Source organism: Macrobrachium rosenbergii, chromosome 27 (assembly GCF_040412425.1).
Source record: "Macrobrachium rosenbergii isolate ZJJX-2024 chromosome 27, ASM4041242v1, whole genome shotgun sequence".
In the NCBI taxonomy this organism is placed as follows: domain Eukaryota; kingdom Metazoa; phylum Arthropoda; class Malacostraca; order Decapoda; family Palaemonidae; genus Macrobrachium; species Macrobrachium rosenbergii.
The window spans coordinates 5,031,681-5,053,445 of record NC_089767.1 but is presented as its reverse complement, the minus strand read 5'-3'; the positions used below and the strand labels follow the sequence as shown (position 1 = coordinate 5,053,445).

General features: G+C 39.2%; 1 protein-coding gene across 4 annotated transcripts in view; it reads left to right on the top strand.

Moving 5' to 3' along the window:
* Positions 1 to 21,765, top strand: part of bchs (WD repeat and FYVE domain containing 3 bchs) — a 388,664-nt gene that overhangs the window by 289,136 nt on the left and 77,763 nt on the right. The window lies entirely within an intron of this gene.

Below are 21,765 nucleotides of genomic sequence, written 5' to 3'. Positions count from 1 at the left end.
AGTTGCTAGCCAGGGTTCTTTTCAAACACCGGTTTTATGGTGCTTGTCTAGAGACGAAAATCGGCAATTTTCGGCGCCAAAAATCGCCGATTTCCACTTATCGGCGCTGATAATTGGGTATTGGCGCCAATACGTACCTAACAGAGGTGCTGATAACCAATAATCAGTGCTTTTCGGCGCCGATAACCCCCGAAAATCGCAGAAAAGGCACCGAAATCACCGATTTTCGGTTAGCGGCGATTTTCGGTTATCATCACACCCTCAGAAACGGAACCCCGCCGATAACCGGGGACTGCCTGTAGCTAAAATCCGCGAATACTTAAAACCCCTCTAAAAACACTTGGAACTGCCCATTTTGATAGTTTAAACACAGAAAAACCCTGTAAAAATGCATATATCTGAGTATTTTAATAGTTTTATCACAAAAAGTGCATTTATTCATGAAAATTATATGAAAATACAGTAATTAGTGAATGTTTCTCAGTGAAAAATACCGCGAATGGGCGAATTTTCTGCGAATAATGGCTAGATGTGCTCCACAGAGAAACCCGCGAATGCGTGAGTCCGCGAATCACGAGAACGCGAATACGGGGGTTTGCTGTATTTTATTGTGTTCTCAAATTCATTAACTTATTAATGCTTTGGGGTACTTTGTATCCATGAATCCCACCGCCTGTCAATATGGATTCATCTAAGTAATTACTGGGTAAGTTATTACTTGTGTAGAAATGACATTTTTATGATAAAGTAAAGTTTTATATATACTTACCCAGTAATTACGGATGGAGTCCCCCCACGTCCCCACACATGGACCTTTGGGGCATCGATAAATTGAGCTTTTGGCTGAGTTGTTCCTCTCTCTTGGCGGGGTTAGCCACCTACATAAACGAGAGTAGCGCTACCGCGAATTTTCAAGATTTAAGCTGCTGTCAAGTAGAAACTTAGCTAAGTAATTACTGGGTAAGTATATGTAAAACTTTATTTTATCATAAAAATGTCATTTCAGTATTTTCCTAGAGTGATTAAAAAATATTGACATCTTATTTCATGGCATAAGGAACATAAGTAGTAATATTAACAAAACAAGAATGTATTTTAACTTAAGAGACAAAATACTGTGTGATGACTAATGTAGTTGGGAAACTTTAGGAAAGTGTCTTTAGTTATTCACAATATATAAGTTTGTAGTTGTCCTGATAGTAATGTCAAAGGGCTTCATTCAGCTCCATGTGTTCACACAAATTTCAAACCTGTAATTTTTATATTAACATTACACTTGGTAAAAGGTCAAGGACTGAGATTTGCATTGCCAACTGAAATGAATGAAGCCTTACTTTAGAGGTGGCAAAACATACCTTTGGAGGTGGACCCCCTTGGTTTCGCCTGTTTTCAGTCTCGCTTTACTTATCAGCCTTGTCAGCAACAGATGTGTGGAGCTGTGCTCTTCATCAGATCTTAATTTTCATCGCATTCTTGCGTTTTTGCAAAGCCTCTGTTCTTAATATCACTATTTAGTTTTAATTTTTGCTTTGTTTTTTCATCAGAACTATGTTGCTTTCTGCATTATGATTTTTGTTATAGCTTTTTATACTTTTTCAGTTTCTTCAAATAATCCACCGTTACCGTTATAATGCTTCTTTGTGTATGTGTTTTGATGTTGCTTATGTTTGCAGTGCATGTCTTATTCCTGAGATATATTTCCAGCCATTTTTGCATATTACTGACTTTACTATGCAATGTACTTACTTGTTTTGTTTAACTTGTAGTTTGTGTATGGTGACAATATATTTTATAGGAGCAAGGAGTACAGAGCATTAGTTGAGGAAGTTTCTTTAGGACCTACTGAAAGTTGGTTGCTCGATAAGGTTTTGGCTGCTTTCAGCAAGGACACAGTTTCAGTTTTTATGGGAGAAGTAAGGTTTGCTCCATTATTTTGACATGTGTAAAGTGTGTTGGCTTAATGGATGGGACCTCTCTCGGGATAAGATCGTCCTGAGGTATGACTTGGAGAGACCTTTTATAACATCTTCACTGCCTGATTCCCATCCCTCTTTCCCATGTGTGTATGGATGAAACTCCGGTAGAACAAGACTAGGCTGAGCGTGTCATTTTAATATTTTCCAAGTCTGTCAAAACAAAATCCTTCTAACAGAAGGGTGGTGGGTTGCTTTCATGGGTTTTTAACTTGCAAAAATTACTTTTGACCACTTTATTAGCCTAACCTCAGGTTGCAATAAGAAGCCATAACAGACATTTCTAAAACTGAAGGAAATGCATCACTTCCTATGCTATTTCCAACAGTGCTGATGAAATAATGCAGGTGTGGTGATTCCATATGCCATCGTTGGTTGGGAGTCCAGTAATGTCCAGTCTAGCATCGTCACTAAGTCACTAAGCCTAATATGGAGGTCTACCCCCAAAAGGTTAAGTATACCTTAGTTTAACCAGACCACTGAGCTGTTTAACAGCTCTCCTAGGGCTGGCCCGAAGGATCAGATTTATTTTATGTGGCTAAGAACCAATTGGTTACCTAGCAGCGGGACCTACAGCTTATTGTGGAATCCGAACCACATTATAATGAGAAATGAATTTCTATCATCAGAAATAAATTCCTCTTATTCTTCATTGGCCGCTCGGAGATTCGAACTCTCAGCCAGCATAGTGCTAGCTGAGAACGGAACCCACTCGCCCAGCGAAGAACTAGGTCTACCCCTGAAGATATCATTCATCCAAATATATGGGTTGGTGGATGACAATACTTATTTTATTCAAACCATCTGAAATTTCTTCGTACCTGTTGCAGAGCTGCACCATCATCAGGTCATATTCCTAAAGTGTCTCTTCAGTCATCACGTCTTTGACTTGCAGCAGTCATACCACTGATAAATTTCTTAGGGAGGTGAATTAGGATAGATCTCGCATCTAACATCCCTGCAAAGAAGCCTCGACTCAGTTTCTCACTGCATTCCCCACTCCTATTTCATATATACTTGTTAAAGTATATATTTTTTTTTAAGAAAACATGTCATTCTTACTCTCATGATAATTATAGTACAATACTTTTTTTATTACATATGTAAACATTAATTTATTCACATTGTCAAAGATGAATTGCTTAAAAGTTCGTTATAACATTTTATGAAAGAAGTGAAAGGTATTTGCATCCAGTCATCAAGAATCAACTGTTTCACCTGTTAGAGTGTGTTTCCAGTGTGGCAGTTTAACACTTGGTTCATCCTTTGAAGCTGTGAAATCTTTATATGAATTTGATGGATACAGCACTTTGGCTGTTTTGTCTCAGAAAAGGCACAGTAAACCCACATTATCCTTGTCTGAAATCAGTATTTCCAGATCATGTTTGATTCCATGGTGGTGATATTTTCACCATTGACAAGTGTTTGGCCTGCTTTGATTAGATAAGCAATCAGTGAAGAAAGCAGTTTACCTTTGTCATCGTGTAAAGGAAATGATTGTAATTTTGCTTTATGTTTTGTTGGGCTGGAATTCTCCCCTTCTAAGAAGCATCCACAAGACCACAAGGTCTTTGGAGATTTTAAGACTGCTATTACTGTGTCTGAGTAATGCAGTTTTTGTTCCCTCTACTTTAAAAAAAAGCTGTGGTTGTTGAGCAAATTAATGCCAGCTTTGCTGCCTTTGAGAAATTGTTGCAACCTTACTAAAATTTTCCACCTTATCGTGGATCATACACAATTTATTCCCCCCATTTCTAAGTGAGCATTACAAACTTGGTTTACTGCGTTTTGGTTTTGAACTCTGTTCCACTTATGTGCAGAGAGACTCGTTCTAGTTCAAAATCTGTTCTCTACAGTGATGGTCATTCAAAATGGTTTTTAAGTGATATTTGACTTTTGGAAGTTTCAGGTAGTTGGTCTTTATTGTTATTCTTTTCTGGCCTCAAAAAGTGTGAATGTACTAGTTAATGGTTTTGTAATTTACCTAGAGGTATTGAGCAAAGAAATTTACTAAATATACGCACTGATTAGCATTTTGAATGCAAGTGTTTGACACATAGTATTTTATCACTTTTCAAACTTGATGAAGGTTTCTGGTCACCAAAACTTGCAGGATTATTGGTAGACAAGCTGAACTTGAAGTTTGACTCTTGAGTCCCTTGAACTGTAACACTGAAATTAAGTCTTGAGTACTGAAATGTAAACCAACAGAGAAGTGAAGCATAATTGTAGTTTACAAAATTTTTCAAGGGCCCCCCCCTTTTTTTTTTTTTGATTGCATCATTGCATTACAGGCGAAAGGTGTACACAGTATTACTATTTGCTAGTGCTTATCATAAGTTGTTAAGTTAATGAATGGATGGGCAGAGCTTACTGCTTCTGTTTTCTAACAGGCATTCTGGGTAAAAAATACTAGGGAATTATGGTTGGGAACAGGTCTGTTCCTTTTCAGCCTGTCCTTTTAAAGTATTTTATTTCTCAACTATAGTGTAATGCAGTCATGTAACATGAGGACAGGCACTAGGCTTATGTTCTTTTATTTTTGTTGCATGCAGATTATTGTTTTTATTCCCGTTGGTACTCATACAATATTGATCTCTTTGGTGTCACATTTTCCTTGAATTCATGAGCATTCCTTTGCTACTACGTTCAAGCTTGCTTGATTTATTTAGGAATCTTGTCATTGTTACATGATTTTAAACTCTTGAGTAATTTTTTCTTGGCAGCCATATTGGCTTACACTTTGCATATACAGTACTCGACATTGCTGTACTCTCTTGTGATGAATTAAATACCTTTGTATGCAGGTCATCACTGCTTCAGTGCCCCGTGATATTCAAGATTGTTAAATTTTCCATGTATTTTTTTCCATTTTTCCTCATGTTGAGACAGTTTTGAGATATGCTTATCCTCTCTCCATTTCTCTTCTTCTTCTTCTTGTGTTGCTTCCTGTGCCTGTGGGTATTTTCAAACAATTTATTATGTTGTCTCATGAATATTTCCCTTCTTAGTATGACTTTGAACATATCCTTATAATCTTTTGTAGACTCTTGCTTCTGTACGTTGATATGAGAGTTGCCCTTGAGGTATTTTGACTTAAATTTAGTTTTTCCATTTTGTTCTGTCTGCTCTTTTCTTCATAGAATTGTTAGTAGAATATTGTTATTATTTAGGCATTCCTACCATGACAGTTTTTTTTATACCCTATAAATGCTTTATCACAAAAAAAATTAGTTGTCTTTAAACTTGTTTTGCAATTTGCATGGCCACCTACCCTGCATTGAGACAGTGTCTGCAACCCCCTTTCTTTGTTTTGCTTAGAATTATTGTTTTACTGAATTTTTGTTTTTCTCAGCATGGTTATCTTGATATATTTGGATTTCATTCTCATTCATTTAGAAGGTTCATGATTTTTTCCCCAGTTGAATACTTGCAATATTTCTGCTTATATAATTAAAAATTTACAAGCAGTTATTGATTGTACTGAATATCATTTACATTTGAATTTGCCCACAGTGCATTTGAATGGTGATTTTGTCACCATCAGTATTTATGCCAAGAAAGCAGTTTAAGAAACTGCCACTCATCTTACCTCTGAGGAGGTCAGGGTGCTTCACTTTTCATGATCAAAATTACACCACTGTTGATAGTCCTCCTTAAGGTTTGCCCTCTGCTCATACAAGTGCAGTGGCAGACAGCAGTAATTTTTCATCAAGTTGTGTTAAGAATTTGCAGAGAGCAAATTGGAGCAATTCCTCAATCTAGAGTCAAACAACTCATGCTTTTTGAGAGTGGCTTTGATAATTTAAAGGATCAAAGCAAAGCTTATCAAGACACATTAGAGGAGAAAGTCATGGAGACAACTTTTCAGGAAACAACGACTCTTAGCCAGTGGATGCCACCATTTAGGACAGACTGAGGCGATGGCCACAGACCCTTTGAGTAGTAGTCAGCAACACCAGTATCAAGACCACACCCAGCAAGAATGGAACCATCATAGTCAAACTTCCAAAGACTGCCATTTCCACATTGACATGGAAGGAAGGGGGAATGAACTCCAGTTAGGTCCACATTCAGGTTGCAGTGCATGGTTGCGCAGACAACCCTAACATGTTAAAATTTACCTATTGTCTTGGTGCCTTAAATTAATTGTAGGTTAGCCATCTAAGATGCAAGCTATGATGTAATCTTCAAACTGTTAACAGAGCTCTACTTGAATGAAGACAGACTTTAAGCGCAACTGCAATGACTGTTCCTCAACATCTCTCACCCATTATACAACCATGAGGAATTGTATTGGTTCTGCTTCATATGGCAATGTTTTGCACAGCAACGTAAAGAAATTTCTAAAGAGCCCTGTGATTCCAGATCTTTGAGAGGAGTGCTACTGAAGGTATACAGCTTACCCACTCTTTCTATCCAACTCTTAATGCACTTCCATATCTGTTATCATTGCAACCACTTACACACTCATCCTTTGAATGGCAGGCATTCAGTAGCACAGCAAAGTCCACCACCTCAACAGAGGACAGTGACTCAAAGTCATACTATTGGCTCCTGTGCAGCCTGTTCATGGTACCCTTTGATATGGTTTTCGTTTGAGGAAGCATACAAGGTAAGAAGGATATGATGTAGTGAATTAAATCTCTGTATGACTGGTAGCCATACAAACCTCCAGTCACTCATAAAGGATCCCTCCAACAACAGCAGCAGCACCCCTTTAAAGTGGACAAAGATGCTCCTACTGGGGAAAAGGAAGATCAACCCCTGGGCTGCATATTAAAGGCAAGGGATGAGGTGGAGCCCAGTAGGACTTGCATGGTCAGGGCACGTCTTCTTCAGCATCACTTGCAGCAGAAGTCCTCCCCCTTGGGGTAACAGTATTATCTTCACCAGGTTACAGTGAAAATGGTCACATCCTCCTCCCCCTCTAAAGGGGTTTTTCCAAAAACCAGACCCCTCCATGGAAGAATATATTCAGAAGGCCCTCTTAAAGGGAGCCATAAAGACATATTTATTCGCGACAATTCACATCTCTTCGGTATCCCCAAGAAGGATTCCTCCAAACAAAGGGTGATTCTTGACCTGTCAAGTTGGGACAAACACATTGTTTGCCACAATTTTTGGATGACTGCTGTTGCTCAAGTACTTTCACTCACTTTGCAAAGGACCTGGACCATCTCTATAGATCTGAAAGACGCACATTGGCACGTCTCCATCGCGGTTCCCTTCCACCCCTTCCTGAGGTTTTGGATAGGGACGGAAATTTTACAGATTCAGAGTCATGCCATTTGGGTTAAATATTACCCAAAGAATCTTTACAAAATGAGCAGCAATAGTTGTCCAGGCTCAGGAAAGAATGAATGCAGCTGGTGGCTAACTTAGACAATTGGCAAATCTCTGCGGCCATCAGAGAAGTGTGCTTATAAAATCTGAGAATGGTAGTCAACAAACTCCAGCAAAAAGGTTACCCAGCAGATGTTGCCTGTGGCTGGGACTTTGTTGGGGTGCTCCTTGAGGTTGACTGTCTCTTCCAAACAGCGCTCAGACCAGAATAATGATGCTGGGTCTGTTCCAGTTTGTGTCTGGTAGTTAAACCTTCAGACTGCGGCTGAAGGATGTAAACAAAGTCTGGCTCTCAAATGCCGGAAAAAGGCTTTGCGATTGCCTTCATCTGAGGAGTCAGAGGGTTAGGAAGATACTCCATCCTTGACATGTTGGGGGGGTTATTGGGAGGATTGTCAGGTAGAGAGAAGTTGGTCACCTGTTCTGAGGAAGTGCCATATCAACTTCTTGGAGCTGAAGGAAATCTTTCTATCTCTCAGAAAATTGAAAACTTTGAAAGGAACCCACATTTTGTTGGTCCTGTACAACGTGACTGCAGTGTCTTGCATCAAGAGGTTGGGCTCACACTCGGCCCTTCTCAATGCAGTAATGCTATCTATCCTACTGATGGCCAAAGTAAGGAAGTGGTTACTTGTCAGCAGTTCACCTCACAGGGTCTCTCAGTGTAATGGCAGACTCTGTAGAGAAGTATGGTAGCCTCAACCGAGTAGATGTTGGACAAACACTCTTCTCAAATGATTGCCAGCATGCTTCCACATTTGGAAGTGAACTTGTTTGTCACGTGCAAGAAATATCAACTTCCGGTCTATATGTCTTTGAGCCTAGACAACCAGGCAGTAGTAAGAGATGCATTTCTGCAAGACTGGAACGATTGGAGGACGATGTACTGTACCTCTTTCCTCCATTGTCCCAGATTTCAGAGATTTGAACAAACCACTGTACTAGCTTTCAACAGAACCATTTACTTAGTAGCCCCAAATTGGCAGAACAATCAATGGTTCCTTTTGCTTCAACCACAGCAAAAAAAGACTTCATTACCTCCTGCTGTTCTATCCCAGACAGTAGGAGGGAAACTCGTCTATGCATCCTCCTTTCTGAGCAATGACTTTTGTGTTTGGAGTTTTAAAATTTAGTCTACTATGAAGATTATTCACCTAACATTGCTGGTTACCTATTGCAAAAACTACGGACTTCATCTGCCTGGAAAGTGTGGTTAGATCACCTCCATGCTGAGAGTCCAATTGAAATCTCTGTTAAAACAGTTCTACATTTTTTTATATATACATTTATATTTTTAGGACAAGTGCCATGCTGTTACAACCGTCATGGCATACAAGGCAGCATTGTCAGAACGCTTGCTGTATGGTTTTGGAATTGATTCTAATATAAAAATTGTTACTTCCCTTCTCCAGTTTTTGCACTGCAAAGACTGGTTCCTGCAAGGCTTCCCATTGCCTGATTCCTAAATAAGGTTCTTAGACTCCGGTCATCCCCTAAATTCAGTGGGCCCAATACTGCGACAACTGATGTGCTCCAGAAGATAGTCTTCGTGACTGCTTTGGCATCTGGAGTTCGAATCAATGAACTGGGCTCTCATAGACAGGGACAAAGTTTCATCCCTCATTTGTGTAGCCATCATTTACTGTTGTGTCCTAGCTCATCATTCTGGGCCATGAATGAGAACCCTGTAAAGAGAAAATCCCATTTTCTGATAAGGGAACTCAGTATTTCATATAAAATATTATGCCTGGGTCAAGCACTGAATGTTTACCTAGATATCATGGCAACCATCCCAGATGGCCTGCTTTTCCTACACCCTTGTTCAAACAAACCACTTTCTCTACATGGGCAGAGAATTATTTTAGTGTCCCTCATTAAAAAGGCAAAATCTTACTCCTTTCCTAAGCCCTATGAGATCCGGACGGTAAGTACATAGTTTTCTTTGGAAATATTTCTTTTGAAGAATCTCCAAGTGTGCAGGGTGGTCACCAGAGCCATTATTAATGAAACTCTATTGCCAGGAGCTCAAGCAAATTCGACTACTGTGTGTCAGTAGGTGGTATGGTAAGTCCTGGCCCCATAGGCACTTCGGTGGAAAACCAGGTCCTTCTTGATGTGGTGGTCATACTCAGATATTGCTAGGGAAGGTGCAACAATCCCACAGCCAGACCCAGAGTATTTAGGTAAGTTACCATAGAACTACAATTGATAATACAAATGTAGGTTCATGTGTTGTTTCCTGTTCTTTATTGCCAAACCCAGGTGGGTATCTGGAATAAAGAATGTGGTTGATACCTTGTGACTTTACCTTGGACCGAAATTTTATATGGGTTGTTGGGCTTTATTTATTAGGAGCCAAGCCATTTTGTCGCCTGTCAAATTGTTTTGTAAGCTCCTTTTGAGGACAAACAGCGGCTGCACCATCAAAAAACAGGTTTTGACATGGGAAAAACTTGTTTCTGGTAGCCACTGTGATTCCTCAAATCCACCCACTTTCCCCGATGAAAAGTGAGATGTAGGGAGCCGAGGTAGTCATAGTAGGACAGGAGATGAAGCCTTCCTGACCTGACTCCTTTATATTCTATCATGGTGCGGGCAAGCACTATTCTAACTGAGACTAACTGGTGTAAGAGAATTCTTTGTAATTTGTTCATCTGTTTTATGGAGCCTTGGGGTGACCATGAGAGTGTAACTCCTTTGAGGACTCACAGCAGCTACCAAAACTAGGGTTTTCTACTCCAAAACCTGTCATTCATATATATATAATATATATATATATATATATATATATATATATATATATATATATATATATATATATATATATATATATATATATATATATATATATATATATATATATATATATATATATATATATATATATATATATATATATATATATATATATATATATTATACAGGGTTAACCAAAAAGTAGATGGACAGCAGATGATAACATTTATTTTGAGATTACATATACAGTACAGTTATATTAACTAATACAATTAAATTTTTATAAACAATTATTACATTTGTAATTAAATTTTATTGTATACAATAGTACAGTACAAAGTTACCAAAAAACCAAAAATATAATATACTTATAATAATAAACACCATCTATAGTATAACCCTAACACAAACCAAATTCCACCTACTGTTCACCTACTTTTGGTTCACCCTGTATATATAAGGATAGATAGATAGATATAGTGTTACCTCAACTTAAAGGTATCGACTTAGCAGACTTAATTGCTTAATGGACTCGCCTGAGTCCAATAAAAATGATAAAAATATTTGGTACATACCTGAGAAATCTGATAAGTAGGATAACGTTACCCGACAGTGGACCAAGGCTTTCGTGTTCGTGCCTCTGAGGTTGGAGGGTGAATTAGTGAACATGCACTCATGTTGACTGATGCTTTTCTGGCTGTGCCTCCGAGGGTGGATAGTCAACAAACACACGGCTTTCCTCTTTGTGTATCACGTTAGGAAACATTTTCTGTGTGCCCAGTTTGTTCTCTCTCTCTCTCTCTCTCTCTCTCTCTCTCTCTCTCTCTCTCTCTCTCTCTCTCTCTCTCTCTCTCTCTCTCTCTTTACATAATTTTTGTTGGCATAACTAAATACAGTCCTCTGCTAAATTAAATACATTAACGTACTGTTAAATCCAGGTAGGGTAGGCTATTAGACACTTTCTATGGAATAAGCTATGAAAGTTAGCCCTGTGTACTCTACTGCGTAGGTCGTAATGGCATTCTTCGTTACTAAGTGAAGGGGCAGACCACGACCTGTAGGTTAAGGTGAGGTGACACCCTAATTACTGTCATAACATGTAAGACATATTCCAGTCAGTTGTAGAAAACAGTTGGAAGCTTTAATCCATTTGTGGCCCAAGGATAGTGAATAGTACAAATAACATAATTTGGTGCAAATGGTAAGTTTTTAGACTGATTTTTTGGGGGTTTATGTTAACAAGCGAATGATGATTTGTGCGCGTGATGATATTTCAGTGGCAAATAATCATTCATGTAATTTTACAAAATAGGGAAACATTGTTACAGGCAGAATTGTTAGTAGCAGTTATACTGTACGGCAATGCTGTGCTATACTGAACACAACATTTACATTCACAAAGAACAGTACATATACCAAGTGTCACTGACATTTATGTCCTTATTTGAACTTTTGTTAGTTTCATAACTTGTCTTGAATTTTTTTTATTCTGAATTTTTAGCTTTTATTTGATGCCTTGATTTCCTATGTATATCTTAATTGTATTAACATTATATTCTTATATCTTGAAATGCCTCGTATGTCTTTAAACAGTGTAAAAAATTTGGTATTGCAGTACAGTAATTGCATCATTGCTTAAATGTTACCTAATATGCTACCCTTGTTTGGTTTTCCTTTCAGAAGAAGCTTAGTTTTTTCCAGAAGTTGTATTATCTAGTGTGACCTAATTGCTTAGTTTCATTGAGCAAAAAATAGTATGCTAGGTTTTGTGAGGCAGCAAGATTTATAAGCCGAAACAAGCCTTGCCTGATATGATTTGGTTTGCCTCCTATATTTGACAGCTAGCATGTGCTTGAAAGGCTACTCTAGTTATAAATCCAAATATGTGTCTTGAATGTATTACTGTATGTTACTTAAGCTTTGCATGGTTCTATTAAAGTAGAGAATACGATGGCTGTGTTGTATTTAGCTTCCACATTTAATCTGCATAGCAAGTAATGTAGTGTTAATAATGTTGAAAGCTTAAGAAAAATTGAAAGTTGTGATGAAGAAGAAGAATATATTTATGTTGTTTGCAAATTTTTATTCACTCAGGACTATAGGTACACATTATAATCTGAATTGGTATGTAGTTTGTAATACAGTAATGTCAGTGCAAGGAAGCAATATCCTTTATTTGGTAGTTTGTAATTATGAAGTTGCAGGAGTACAATAATTCACTTGCTGAACTAAGAAGACTTCAAAAGATCTGGAAAAATGTTGGAGGCGAAGCTAAAAGCAAGAGAGATAAATGCTGGCATGGATGATGACCCTGAAGAGATTGAAGAAAATTAAACACAGTCTAGACAAAAGATACAATATTAATTCTTAACAATTCTCCATCTAATATGTCGTGATTGCATCACTGATCACACACCTTGGGAACATCACCAGTGTTCCCAAGGTACTACAAATATAAAAACAGGAAAATCCCAAGTTCATCAGAAGGAAATAATTTGGACCCCAATTTTCATCATCATTTTCTTTATTGGGAAGCCAAGTCTGTCATTAGTATATATTTTGCCTTAATAATTAAAGTTGTTATTTTATGGTAATTTTACTCTAATGTTGTAGCTTTAAACAAAGTTCCATTCATTGCATAGTATTTTCTAAATTGCTATCTTTATGTTTACCAAGATTTTATGTGGAAACCATCACTGACAGTAAATTGAAGGGCTACAGATGTATTTCGATAATCTTTTTGTAGATTTGTAGGAGGGAATTGTTTAATGTTCATTGTTATCAAGATAAACTTACTACATGTACACTGATGTATTTAAGATTGTTGATTTGTATAATTAATTATTTGGAATGAATGTTATCTGCTGTTAAGGTTGGCTAATATCTTCGCGCCATTAGGTATGAGGTCATTAAAAAACAAAATGACACTAGGCTGACCCACAAGAACTGCCTCTGTTTCCCACCAGGCAGCACGGGGATGTTTACGTTTTTGTGAGAATTCTTCATGCCATGTCCTTGTCAGTACAGTGTAAATCAACAGTAATATTTTATACTATTTCCAGCTGATTGTCTTCTGTATGGTATAGTGCTTGTTTTCTGTTTTTGCATTATGTCGTGTACAGCAAGCAGAGATAGAAGCATTAGGCTGTATAGGAATGAGTTTTGTGATGAGGGGATGAGTGATTTTGTGAAGTATTGATAGACGTGAGAGGCTGATATATTACGTAGACAATTTGTTAGGGCCGACCATAAGCCTACTCAGCTTTTTCCTTGTTCTTCCAATGTTGCTTCACCTCCTCCTCCATTGCCTGATGGGTTGATTCCTCTGTCACTCCCTCTGCTCCCCTTTTGTTCCATTTGTGGTTCAGGAGAAAAATAATAGGGAAATTGAGGAATATTCTTTTATTGGTTAGACATTTGACCATATATATTTGGGGAAGATCGTGGTTCCCCCCATAGTCATCGACCTTTTTTTGGTTTCCCCTGCGAGAAATGTGTTAGAGCCTTCATATGGCTGTAGCCCACCACCCTCTGTACTTCTTGTGTCAGTTGGTCTTCTCTGCTGACAGGGAACCAAGGTGTGTCTTGGGGCCAGGGTGTGCCTTTCACCTCCTCTCTCTCAACCATCTTCTGGCTCAATTTGACACATTCTCCAAAGATTTATTTGGTAGAGTTTAATGCTCGCATTTACCGGTGCCCGTATTAAACTTTTGTGGAGAGTGATAGTGATGTGTGAGAACTGGTGGAGTTATCCAGGGATTATGGGCATTGTAGTGCATTTACTTTAGTAGTTTCTGGTCTGATGTCGTCTTCCCTTTCTGACATTAACCCTCTCCTGCTTTATCACCTCATATTCGTCACCTTTTGACGAATGTTCCTATTTGTACCAGCAGCTACTCATCTTTTCCTGCTTATTTGTCTAGGTTAAGCTAGCCTTGTGCTAAGACAGGCTCTTGCTCCTTGGCAATCACTTTTTAATGTGTTGTGGAGATGGCTCTGTCAACTTTGTTCTGTGGTGGTGTCATGCGAGAACCCTCTGCTTTCTGTAATCCAGTCGTCTCTCCCAGCCGACTAGTATGTCCATTGGCATCCTGTGATGTCATTGCTGACGTTCCCGGATATGTCTCCTTCTCTGGCGTTTATTGCCTCACAGTCTTCACCCAGGGACTTGTTGTTTTCTGCCGTCTCAGTTCTTCCTTTAGACTTAACGGTTTTCAACCCTGGTTTGGTTGACTCTCCTTTAGTTTTTAAGCGGTTTGTTGATTGCGTTGTTAGACTTTCACTCCCTTTTGCCAAAGATGAATCTGTTGATCAGTGCTCTTTTGTATGCTTCTACCTCAGATCCTGTTACAAGTAAGAAGGTAAAACTGATACTGGTAAGGCACATTTTCAAGAAAAGACAGTGCCATCTGGAAAAAGGATTAACAGTCGAAAGAGAAAAGCTAGTAAAATTTTTAAAAGCTAAATAGCTCTGAATAATAACCAACTGACCAACCAACCGAGGTGATCTCAGAAGTGTATCTCATGAAGCTAATTCTCCGAATGCCACTGCATTGTTTTCCAGTTTTATGAAGCTGCTTAGAAATGTGTTAGGACATAGGTTTGATATCAGTTTTTCACCTTCCTCTGTTCAACATGTAGGTTTCAAGTTATTGCACTATGGAAGAAAACTAAAAGAGAGTCAACCAAATCAGGGTTGGAAACCCTTAAGTCTAAAGGGAGAACTGAGACAGCAGAAAATAGCAAGTCCCCAAATGAAGAAGGCAAGGCAATAAACACCAGAGAAAGAGATATACCCGGGAACATCAACAATGGCATCACGGGCAAACTAGCACACTGGTTGTGTTTGGTTCAGAGCTATTTAACTTCAACACCATTATTTCTGAAAATAAGGGAGGAATGTCGTATTCTTTTCTACAACTCAGTTTTAAAGTAACAGAAATTGTTGTGTACATATTTATTTTATAAAGTAGTCTGGCACAATCTTTAGTAGCTGTTTTTGGCACATCCTAGCATTGTCTCCTTAATCCCGAAGGGTTTAAGGCTGCCACCACCTAAGATGTCTTGAATCAGGAGGATAGAAAATTCTTAGAACTGTCTTTGAAGTCTTCTGTCAAGGGTCTTGCCCCACCACAACCTTTTCAAGATGAAAGTTCCTTATGGAATATCCAAAACTGCTCTCAAGCTCTGCTTCAGTGAGCAATCAGGGGTCACATTCTAAATGAAAGTTCAAGTAGGCTGAAGGATCCTCTGAAGGCCATGTACAGAATTTCTGCAAGTGCCTGGCAAAGGTTCAACAAGAACCTTTGGTAGTGATGGTTGTCAGGAAGGGATACTTGGTACCTTTTGTTATTTTTTCACCCCTGTCAACATTCCCAATATCCTTCATTCCCCGCTCTCTTCATACAGAAAAGTTTTGAGTTTGGAAGGGGGAGTTCAGACAGTTTTTAATCAACGAGGCTATTGAGCCAGTTTTATTGTAGTCACTGAGGTTTTACCATCGATTTTCTTATTCTCAAGACCTCAGGGAGGGGGCTGGAGGCCAGTATTGAACATTTCCAGTCCCAACAAGTTAGTACATTTTACTCCCTTTTCAATGGAGTCATTCATTTTGGCCCAGGCAGCCATTCAGAAGGGCAAATGGATTTCTATCGACATGTATGACACGTACTTCCACATCCTGGTACATCCTCAGCAAAGAAGCATCTACGCCTTGTCTTCTTCTAAGAGAAGACCTTCCAAATCTAAGCTCTATGTTTTGATCAGAGTGTGACACCAGAAGTATTCACCAGTGTGTTAGTGTCTTTAGCAGGATGGAGCCTTCTGCTTGGTATCCGAGTTTTCCTATATCTGGATGACTGGTTAGCTCTTACAAATTCATTTCAGGAGATCTTGAGGGTGAAGGATTATCTTCTACGTCTAGCCTTGGGGGCTGGGTATTTTGTTCAGTGTCGACAAATCTATGCTTTTTCCGATCCAGTCGCTTGTTTTACTGGGGATTAAGAGCAGCACTTTCTTTTCGGGTTTTTTCCCCACAGATAGACACAGTTTTATACCACTATTGAGAGAATTTTGATGGGTCTGCCTCTAGGCCTCAAGAACCCAGACCTTAAATTGTCCTCAGATGTCTTTGGGGCAGATTTGGGAGCCGTTCTGAGAAACATCTGATTTCAGGGAAATGGACTGTAGATTAGAGCAAGCTGCATGTAAACAACCTAGAGCTCTTGACAGTTTTCAGTGGTCGTACACAAGTGGAACATGAAGTCAGAGACAAAATGACTGCAGTCTTTTCCAACAGTTCAACTCATCCTAAAACAAGTATACACGAATTGAGAGATCTGTTCAGGCTAGCAAAGAAACTTCCATTTCCTTGGGACAAAGTCCAGGAACATAATTCTTTTACCTCATTTTACATCTCTGGGGGAAACAATGTTATCGCAGACCAGCTCGGCAGGAAAGGGCAAGGTCTTCCGTCAGATTGGTCTCTTCTTCCACAGGTCTGCCAGAAATTGTGGAACCTTTGAGGAGACCTAAACATCAGTGTTTCCAACTGCCAATAACAAACATTCCCACTTTACTGCCCTCCATGCCACGCTCCCCAGACATGGCCAGTCGATGCCTTTCTTCAAGAGTATTTGAATGTAGACCTGTACACTTTTCCTCTGTTTGCTGTTTTGAGGAAAATACTCAACTAGTTGCAAGCTTTGCAGAACAGAAGGTTGATTTGGGTAGCTCCTTGGTGGTCCCGAAAGGAATGGTTTTCCAAACTTCCTTTCCTAGTAGTAGATGCCCCTCTCCTGCCGTTCAGGAGAGATCTTTTCAGGTGGTCTTATTTGAGAAGATTCAATCAAACCTCCACATGCTTCAATCTGCATTGAGATTGTCAGCCATCTGTTTGAGCCTTTGGATATGGCATCTCTGAAGAGCTTTAAAGACACTTTTCTTTTAGCCCTTGCTAAGCAAAGTGTATTAATGAGCTTTAGGCCCTTTTTTGCATGTGGGTTTTGTTCTACTGGAAGCCTCTCTCTCTTCTATCATTGCTCAGAGAAAAGATGTAAAAATAAAAGCCCTTCAGAATTTGTGTCAGCTCCTAATTCAGCTGCTTTGGTAGGCAATGAAGAACTGGCTTGATTATGTCCAGTTAGAACTCTTAGCGGTTTACCTGGGCAGACTTAAACCCTAAGAGCAGGAGGTAAGAATTATGCTGTGGTGTTAGGAGGCCAAACACTTGTATGTCCAAGAGTGCACTCACAGTTAATTCTTGAGCTTTTACATTTTTGAAGGTACAGTAGTACTGTAAAGCCCAGTAGCATCCATGCTGTAAGCACATCTTTTCCCTTACAACCTCACTAGAGAAGGTTGTCAGCTCAGCTCAATGGAGATGTAGCTCTGTTTTTTGCCTCACATTATTTTGCAGATGGTTCATTTTTCATATGAGACATGTAAAAACCTTAGTCCTATCATTGTGGTGGGGACACTTTCCACTGAACCAAATATGAGAGTAATCATACTTTCCTCTCTTAACATTAGTTGTTAGGAAGTCCCGCAGTTGAATTTTGGGAGCATGAAGGTAGACATTGGTGTATAGGAGCACACTTTCACTAGCCCTTTTTCCCTGTAAGGCTCCTCTGACAAGTCTCCCTAAGAAGGCCTTACACCCTGTTGTGGTCCCTACCTCTTGTGACAGTACTTGTGAGTAAGATCACACAACAGGCAGGAATGTTGAGAAGATTTTCCCCTTCATTGAAAAGCTTGTAGTTCGCTTGGTTTAACAATTGTTTCCCTGGCTTTACAAACCTACCATCCTTATTCAGTGCGGTAGTCAGTTAACTTTAAAAGTGGGTAAGACTCATTCCAAATAATGAAAATTTGTATGGTAGAATTAATTATTTGGATACTTACCTATTGTTAAAACGGAAACCTTCCCAGCTTCTCCACATCGTAGTGGGTGGCCATTAAGAATTGTGACAAGAATGCCAGGTGTTTACAGAGACAGTCCCTGTGGGTCGGTCAAGCATTATTTTGTTTTTTTAAATGCCAGTCACTAATGGCATGAAGATATAAGCTACTTCAACAGTAGGTAAGTATCCAAATACATTAATTGGCTTTATCATAAAAATTTTCATATTGATAATGTGAAATAATTTTTGTTACTTTATCCTCAAGAAAAATTAAGTTTTGTAACCGGGCATTTTGGCACCAAGTCTTTCAGTTTCTTTGAGGTAGTGTTGTGATCCAGAAGAGTTTAACCCCAGCCCTTGAGAATGTTTGTCAGTAGGTAATGAATAACTCTCTTTGTACTGATGGATCCAAATCTGATTCTGGCATTGGGTTTGAAGTGTTGTTTCCTGATGTTGAAAGCAGCAGTTCCTCACCTAGCTGCTGCTCAAGTTTTGCTGCTGAGCTGTTTGCTATTTTAATGGTGGTCAAGGGAGTTTTATTACAAAGATCTTTAAATATACTTCAGTCACAAAATTTTAATTCTAAACACCCAACAATTTTAGAAGTTAAATGAAAGCGTCATTATTTTGCATAGGTTAGGAAGTAAATTTCTTTAGAAAAACCATCACATTTAGGGGTAACTGGAAATTACACGACTACATATTGGCAGTGAATGCCGTTATGATTGGCAAACAAGGATCCATTCCCTTGCCTTTGTGGGAGAACCTGGATGATGATAAAAGGAAATGCTGGATGTTGTGTAACCAATTCTTATGAATTGAATGCAAACAAATTACGCATTTTTGTCTGCAGCCTTTATGTTACCATTGCTATGGACCCCTTGACAATAAAGTACTTACAGTATTGTTCAAGAGCACTAGTCTTGCAATGTGAAAAGCAAGCCATTTCTTCACTAGTTGTCAAGATTGAGAAATTGATTGCCTGCTTTCTTGTATACCTACTTTGTAAAAAAAAATATTGTGTAATACTGGTGTTTTTTTAATGTAAGAACTAGCCTACTTCACAAAATATAATTCTTTTAATATATGACATAAAAATTTTTATGCTCATGAGAAATTGTGCACATTTAGGAATTGATAGTTTTCAGCAAGTTTTTATTTTTTGAACTATCTTTCATCGAATTTTGTTGTGGAATTTGATGACCAGTAATATTGTGATGCCAGTTACTTATTGTCTTCAGAATGTCTGGTCTGTGCTTTGTGTGCCATCTATTGTGCAACAAGGAAATAACTCCAATCTTTTTCTTTTGGTGTTTCATGCAGACACTGATCTGTTCCCCTTTTTAACTTTAACCATTTTTAACTTGTTCATTTTGATGTCACCTTCATATATCCCTCCATACATTTTACCTTTATTTTGATATGCATGTAGAGAATGAATTTTCAATTTTTACAGATATAAAGCAGATTATGATCTATGCAAGTTCATTTAGATATGAATTTTTAGTTATTGATTACTCATGTCTGTTAATAAGTTTGGGTGATTTTTTTCTTGTCTCATGTAGGTCATGTATTATTTTGTGAGATTTTTTATTTAAATTACTGTATTTGTCTGTCTATAACTTGGTTGGAGAGAGATGTCTATATTCGATGCTTTATGTTAGGGTCTGATAGTGCTTTGTGCATTTGTAGACTATACTCGTACCTTGTCTGATTGTTGTTTCCGAGTATCCCCCATTTTAGGGTTGCTTTAGAATATACTCATTAAGCTACTGAGATCAATACAAGTACCATCTTATCTAGTCAGTTCGGCTCCTTTTTCTCCATCTCTTTTGATCATTGTATTTTTTTGTTGATAGGCATAGTTAGCTCATGCAGCAGGCTTTGATTAAATAGTAAGTGACTTTATTAATATTAAGTATTTGCTAGTTGGGCTACTGCTTCAAGCCTTCTGTCTCTCCCCCCCCCCCTTTGTCTGGTTAGTATTTAATCGTGTAACCTGTACAATTCACTGCTGAACCTAGGTTTAGCCACCAAGGTTGGCATCCAACCATGGAGCACCCTCATAGTCACTTGCTAATACATCACACATATTACCAGACACTAGGTCTCGATTGCATACCCAACCAGCCTATCTGTAACTGCTTGACCTGCTGCATCCTGTATCAAAATTGATACAGCATGTGGGTGGTCAAGTGGTTATGGGTCAGAACCCAGGAATAAATAATTTGCTTCAAAGACTCCTGAGTGTATTGATACCGTACATTGGTGACTTTTTGGAGCGACCTGGTAGACAAGCATGGTTTTTGCATAAACCCCTGGTGACAAATGGACTATATGCAGCCACGTTCTTCCAACCAAAGAGCTACTACTGTCCCATGTACGGTGCATAAGTTCTAGCGTACTCTCTTTTGAAAGCACAGGGTAGTTCTTATCTTGGTAGATATCATGGTCATTGCATCTACCATGGTTATTAATGAGCTCACTACAGCCATGCTTACCAAGATATAAAGCCATTAATGGACTAATTACAGCAATTAGGCTCTGGCCAGCTCTCTCTCAAGAGCTCAAGGTCATCTGCATAGACCCAGCATGGCTTTCACGTCATCCTTGGCAATTAAATGGCATCAAAATGCCCCTGCTCAGCACCGACTTCCTTGGGCACCACACAACTTCTAGTGGATGGTGCCCCTTGCTGTCTCCTGGACCTGGCCTCTTTCCAGACAGCCCCAACCACCACTGATCCCACTGAGTAGGACCCATGGACCTACATCCCCTCTGTAGGAGTTAACATATAGTCTTTTGGCCTGAACTTGGACAGACCCTCCGGATCCCTGCAAAGCATGGTATACATCACCACTTCAAGACCATGGGCCCCTGTCTACTCCAAGTTGTGCTGTTTGTCCACAGAAGATGCTCATATTGAAGGAGACCTTTGAGGAAATGGAATGAATGGGTCTTTGACAAAAGGCCTCTAGCCCCATATGTTAAAGAACCAGAGGGCCTTTTCTTTTTTGAATCTTGGACCTGGAGCAATGGTTCCAACGGGCCATTTTGCTCATAAGCTTAATGACCTTGGTGAGGCAGCCTCTGCTTTGGTTTTATGTGTGGGTTCTCTTAAAGAGAGAGCAGTAGGTTCCGCCCTAGAAGAGAGACCATCAGTAAGGCTGCCTAAGTCATAGCTTTCCCATGTTGTTTTGGGAGAGGTGAACTTGCTAATCTGTGGATCAACCAGTTCCCTCACAACCAGCAGATCAGGAAAGCTACTCCCCCCAACCTTTGTTATTCAGAGAAGAAATATTATCTTCCCAAGGACGCTGATGACTTACCCTTCCAGCTCAACCTACTTACAAACAACATCCTCTAACAAAAATAGCAGCAAGGCCTTAACTTAAACTCCTTGGAGTCGAACAACCAAGAGAGTGTAAAGGTGTCGGTGCGCCATGTCACATCTTGGTTAGATATGTGGCAGGGTGCCACGGCAACCAAGATGATGAGGGAGTCAACCCTGAACTCTTGGTCTTGGGTAAGGAGGCTTTATGGTGTCTATCAGAAAAGCCCTCAGGAATAGCTCGATCCTGGACTGTCACTTCTAAGATCCCCTGTGGAAAGTGAAGCAGCGGTGGCTATTAATAGGGAAGAGTCACGTAGCATCTTCATCTCTCAAGCAGCCACCTTCAATTCCAGCCAAGGGAGTAGACCATTGACTACGAGAACCTCAGGTCAGACCACGACTACCCTGCCACCTGCACAGTGAAAGACCTCAGATAAAAAGGAGACAGGACTTTGCCTCAGCTACCTCTACAAAG